Genomic DNA, 6,219 nt, shown 5'->3' with positions numbered 1-6,219 from the left:
GAAGGCTCCCCCGGGGCTCTTCCATTGGCTTGGCGCGGTCTAGATGGAGTGCAGAGATGGTGTGGGTTCGAGTTCGAGCTCGGGGCCTCTATTTATAGGCGATTTGAGGAGATGGCCGTGAACGGGAAATCTCCGGTGAGCGATTACGGCGAGGCAGTGGTTGAGCAGGGGGTTTGAGTGGCCAGGCAGCATCAGGGAGGTTTACTGGTGCCGTTCCACTGCTAAACTGGGTCGGGCTTGGCGTAATGGCGCTGGTCCTCGACGGGGCGGCCGTACGGGCACGGCGGCGGTAGAGAGCGCGCTCCGCGCCTAGCAGTTCACGACGAGGGTGGCAGCGCGCACGGGCGAGTGGATGGCCACGCGGCGATCTCCGGTGGCTTGGGCGGCGCTGGGTGGCGCCGTCTGCGCTGCGCCTCTCTCTGGCGGCCGCAAAGCCGCCGCTGGCGTTGGTCACGGGGCGGCGCACCTCCTCCAGCTCGTCGCCGACGTCCGCAAGCATCCAGGCGCTCGTGCGGTGCAGAGGACAAGGGGGAGGGGACGGGGAGCAAGGCGCCACCGCGGCACTGGCGAGATCGACGTCGGGCTCTGAAGAAAACGACAGTAGCTCTGAAACTGTTCTCTGAACTTTACTGAACATGATTTTGACAATTCTCTGCAGGTGTTCGTCAGAATGATTTGGCATGAAGAAAAAAAATTCTGGAGCTGGGACTTGGTGAGGTGACCACTCAATGCACCCAGAGGCTGCCTGAATTTTCTCAGATTTTTGGGAGGAGATTTCAAATGAATTTCATCAAATTTGACAAATCTGGTCCAAACTTGCAGTTAGAATAGTTTGAAAAATTTGAACTGGGGACCAGTGGATCTTCATGTATCCTGGTTGAGGGTTCAAGGGACTAGCTAGGGAAATTGGTTTGGAGGCAAAATTCAAAGTAGAATTGGTAGCTCCTTTGAAAGCCTCCAAGGATCAAAGTAGAAGGCAGAAATATATTTGATAAGAATTTAAATGGAAACAAATACATGGAGAGGTTCAACTTGCTGGATTTGGAGTAGAACATGATCCAAAGATGAGAAGAGGCCCTTGGGAGGGGATTTCCACTTGGGTCATGGCAAGAGGGATTTTTGAAAGGGCAAAAGATCACTTCAAAATGCCATGGGGCTATTTAAAAGATTTTTCAAAACGAATTTCCCAAGTGAAAAGCATTTGGTTTTGAGTCCAAATAAAAGGAAAAACCTCCAAGACCAAAATCAAGTCTTGGGTGAATCCAAATAGAACACTTGCCATAAAAGAAATTTTTTGAGAGGGTGGTTCTTTAGAAGAAAATTTAAATACCCTCCTCAAATAAAAATTAAAAGTTTGAAAAATCCAATAAAATATTTTGGGTGTCACAACACCTACCCCCTTACGAAAAATCTCGTCCTCGAGATTTCTGCTGATCCTCAAATAGTATGGGTATTCCGCCTGAAGGAATTCTTCCCTTTCCCATGTAGCTTCATCCTCGGTGTGATTGCTCCACTGGACTTTGAAAAATTTAGTTGTTTTCTAACGGGTCCTCCTTTCAGACTCTTCTAATATCTTTACTGGCCGCTCTCTGTAGGTGAGGTCTGGTTGCACATCAATGCTCTCATGAGATACATGTTTCTCCGGGTTACTCACACATTTTCTCAATTGTGAGACGTGGAATACGTCATGGACGTCTGACAGCTCCTTGGGTAAGTCTAGTTTGTAGGCCACTGTGCCTCTTCGTTCCTCTATACAAAATGGTCCGATAAATCTCGGGGCTAGCTTCCCCTTAATTTTGAACCATTGCAGGCCCCTCATAGGAGACACTCGCAGATATACGAAATCACCGGGTTCAAAGCTGACCTCACGATGTTTTTGATCGTAGTAGCTCTTTTGTCGGCTCTGCGCTGTCTTGAGTCTGTCCCTGATCTGCTTAACTTTCTCCTCGGCCTCCTTGAGCATGTCTGGGCCGAAGATACGACTGTCACCTGTTTCTGACCAATTTAGTGGGGTACGACATCTCCGTCCGTACAATGCTTCAAAGGGTGCCATTTGTAAGCTGGCTTGGTAACTATTGTTGTAAGCAAATTCGGCGTACGGCAGACTATCTTCCCAACTGGATCCATAGGTGAGCACACAGGCTCTTAGCATATCTTCTAGGATTTGGTTTACTCGTTCCGTTTGTCCATATGTCTGAGGGTGGTACGCTGTACTGAATGCTAGTTGCGTGCCCAGAGCTTGTTGTAAGTGATCCCAAAATTTGGAGACAAATTGTGTGCCTCGGTCGGATATTATAGTCTTTGGGACTCCATGCAAACAAACTATACGGGAGAGATAAAGTTTGGCCAGCCTTTGTGTGGAGTAGGTAGTCTTCACGGGAATGAAATGAGCAACCTTGGTTAGTCGGTCTGTGATGACCCATATGGCGTCATTTCCGCGTTGTGATCGGGGTAGTCCGACGATGAAGTCCATTCCTATTTCATCCCATTTCCACTCCGGTATCCTGTTTGGCTGGAGTAGCCCTGCTGGCTTTTGATGCTCGGCCTTGATGCGCTGACATGAATCGCAACAAGCAATAAATGCGGCTATATCCCTTTTCATACCGTGCCACCAAAATCTTTCCTGAATGTCTTTGTACATTTTGGTTCCTCCAGCATGGATCGAGTATGGAGCGGTGTGGCTTTCGGTTAGGATTTGTTGCTTGAGTTCCTCAATGTTAGGTACGCAAAGTCTGTCTCCGTACCATAATATTCCTTCACTGTCTGTAACGAACTCTGAAACCTTACCCAGGTTCATTTTCTTCTTTATACCTTCGATGCTGGGATGTCCCTGTTGAGCCTTCTTAATTTGTTCCACTAGGGTGGGTTGTATCTCCAGATTTGATACAGTGCCCTCAGAGACTATCACCATGTTGAGCCTAGCGAACTCTTGCTGAAACTCAGGCCTCAAGTTTTGCGGACCGTCGTTGTCCGGGCTGGGGTTTTGACTAAGGGCATCAGCTACTACATTTGCTTTCCCTGGATGGTAGTGAATGCCGACATCATAGTCCTTGACCAATTCCAACCAGCGTCGTTGGCGTAAATTTAGCTCTGGCTGTGTGAAAATATATTTGAGGCTCTTATGGTCCGTATATATTTCACAGCGATTTCCCAACAGAAAGTGCCTCCACTCCTTGAGTGCATGTATGACTGCTGCTAGCTCCAAGTCATGTGTTGGGTAATTTTCTTCATGTTTTCGCAGCTGCCTGGAGGCATACGCAACAACTTTGCCATCCTGCATTAGTACACATCCGAGGCCTTTTCGGGACGCGTCACAATATACTTCAAAACTATTGTGTATGTCTGGCACGGTTAATACCGGTGCGGTTGTTAGCTTCTTCTTAAGTTCTTGGAAGCTTCTCTCGCATGCTTCCGTCCATACAAATTTCTTGTCTTTCTTGAGCAACTGTGTTATTGGTTTTGCCACAGTGGAGAATCCTTCAATAAATCTTCTGTAATATCCGGCCATTCCTAGGAAACTCCGCACATCTGTAACGTTGGCGGGTGGCTTCCAGCCAAGTATGGCTTTGACTTTTTCTGGGTCTACGGCCACGCCTTCTTGGTTCAATATATGGCCTAGGAAACCAACCTGCCTTAGCCAAAACTCACACTTGCTAAATTTGGCATACAACTGATGTTTCCTTAATTCTCCCAAAACAATCCTGAGATGCTCAGCATGCTCTTCTGGTGTCCTTGAGTATACCAGAATATCGTCGATGAACACCACAACAAATTTGTCCATGAATTTCATGAACACTTTGTTCATGAGGTGGACGAAATATGCGGGGGCGTTTGTTAGACCAAAAGGCATCACTGTGAACTCATATAATCCATATCTGGAAGTGAATGCTGTCTTGGGGATATCTTCTGTCCGTACTTTCAATTGGTGATATCCCGATCTCAAATCAATTTTTGAGAACACCTTGGCTCGTGCGAGCTGGTCAAACAAATCATTTATCCGTGGCATTGGATATTTGTCTATACACAGTCTCAGTGTCCCATCCTTTTTCTTGGCGAATAAAACTGGCGAACCCCATGGTGAGGAGCTGGCTCGAATAAATCCTTTGTCCAATAATTCCTTTATCTGCTTCTTCAACTCCACCAATTCTGAGGGTGCCATTCTATAAGGTTTCTTATAGATGGGAGCGGTGCCAGGTGCTAGTTCGATGCTGAATTCTATCTCTCGGTCTGGTGGCATGCCTGGTAGTTCTTCAGGAAATACGTCAGCAAACTCGCATACCACTGGAACCTTTCTCAGTTCTGAAATGTCCATTTTGTTCAATTTTGGTTGCCGTGACCGTGGCCTTTCTTGAGCTGTAACCTTTATTATCTTGCCATGATGGTGAGCGAGAACCACGGTCCGATTGAAACAGTCAACGAATCCTTTGTTGGTGGTTAACCAGTCCATCCCTAAAATGACATCCAGTCCTTTATTTTCCAACACGATGAGATTTGCTTGGAACTGTAGTCCTTCGAACTCAATGATTACTCCTTGGCAGTAACTCTGAGCGATTTGCTTATTTTCGGGGGACTTGATGATCATAGATTTTTCCAAGGGAAGTATCGGAAAACCATGTTGCAAAACAAAACTCTTCGAAACGAACGAATGGGAAGCTCAAGAATCAAACAAAACCGTGGCAGGTACTGTGTTGACAGGGAACGTACCGAGCACGATGTCTGGGGCATTCTGCGCTTCTTCCCTGGTCACATGGTTCAGGTGACCCTTCTTGTGGTTGTTGTTGGGATTGAAATTGTTGCGCTTGGGGGCTGGATTGTTTCCACCATTGTTCGGCTTGGGGGCCGAGTTCCTCGGCTTTGGGCACTGTTTAGCATAGTGCCCTTCTTCTCCACAAGCATAGCATGTGACCCCTGGATGGTACGTGAACTCCTTGTCCCTGGCATGAAACTGCCTGACGGGCCTTAGATCAGTAGTCGTGGATTTCCTTGCTCCTGTCCTTGGAACCTCAGTCTTGCTTCGGTTGTTGCAAGCGAGGGTTGTCTTGTCCCTTTTCCGCTTACGGATATCTTCCAGGCTGTGGCGCTCATTCTCCAAGGTGATGGCCTTGTCAACCAGAGTTTTAAAATCCGGGACAGTGTGTACCACCAGCTGGCATCTTAGGGCTGGTGCCAGACCGTCTAGGAATTTTTCTATCTTCTTGTTCTCAGTCATATGCTCGTCGTAGGCATAACGAGATAGCTGGGTAAACTGACCGTTGTATTCTGTCACTGACATGCCTCTTTGCTTGAGATCGTCAAATTCTCTCTTCTTGATTTTCATGATGCTCCTGGGGATGTGTGCCCCACGAAAGCCTTCCTTGAACTCTTCCCAGGTGATGTTGTGTTCACTGGGATGCATGTGTAAGAAGTTATCCCACCATGCTGCAGCTGCTCCAGTAAAGTAGTGTGGTGCATAAAGCACCTTCTCATTATCTGAGCACTGAGCAATAATCAGCTTCCTCTCGATATCACGAAGCCAGTCATCGGCTTCCAGCGGCCTATCAGTGTGAGAAAAAGTTGAAGGGCGAGTCTTCTGTAACTCAGATAACTTGGAATGTGGTTGATAGGGTTCACGGTGGTTTCCCATATTGATGACGTGATTCATCATCTCTTGGTGCTGTTGCTGGCTTTGTTCGAAGAGACGGCATACTTGAGACAGGTCTGCTCGCTGACTTGTTGGCTGGACTGACCCTGAGTGAAATTGTTGCTAGTCTGTGTCCCATAAACTTCTTATGGCTGATTGGGCATGGAGCGAGTCCACGGACGAGACATTTTTCCAGTCTGGGGGTATTATTTTGCAAAGCCCATGAGAAGAACTGTGTGGCACAAGGGAAAATCTTGCAAAGGCAACAATTTAAAAGACCTCAAGGTTTTCAAGAAAACATAAACGATTTTGCACGGAGAAGAACTGCTTAGCATATGATTTACACGCGAAAAGCAAACACACGATACAGCACTCAGGATGTGCGTACACAATCCTGACATGTTATTTAGACTAGCGTACTCCTCCGGAAAGCAGCAAACACACTAATACAAACTAGCGTACAGATAAAACACATCATACAAGCAGACAAAACGCGCGGCCACTCGGCGCTCTTAGTCGGAGATGGTGACGATGTCCTTTCCCTTGCCGAGGGCAAGACTCAGCGGTGCAGGAGATTCAACCTCCACCTTCTCTCTACC

Source organism: Aegilops tauschii, chromosome 1 (genome assembly GCF_002575655.3).
Source record: "Aegilops tauschii subsp. strangulata cultivar AL8/78 chromosome 1, Aet v6.0, whole genome shotgun sequence".
Classification (NCBI taxonomy): domain Eukaryota; kingdom Viridiplantae; phylum Streptophyta; class Magnoliopsida; order Poales; family Poaceae; genus Aegilops; species Aegilops tauschii.
The sequence above is the reverse complement of the archived record's forward strand: the minus strand, read 5'-3'. Positions refer to the sequence as shown.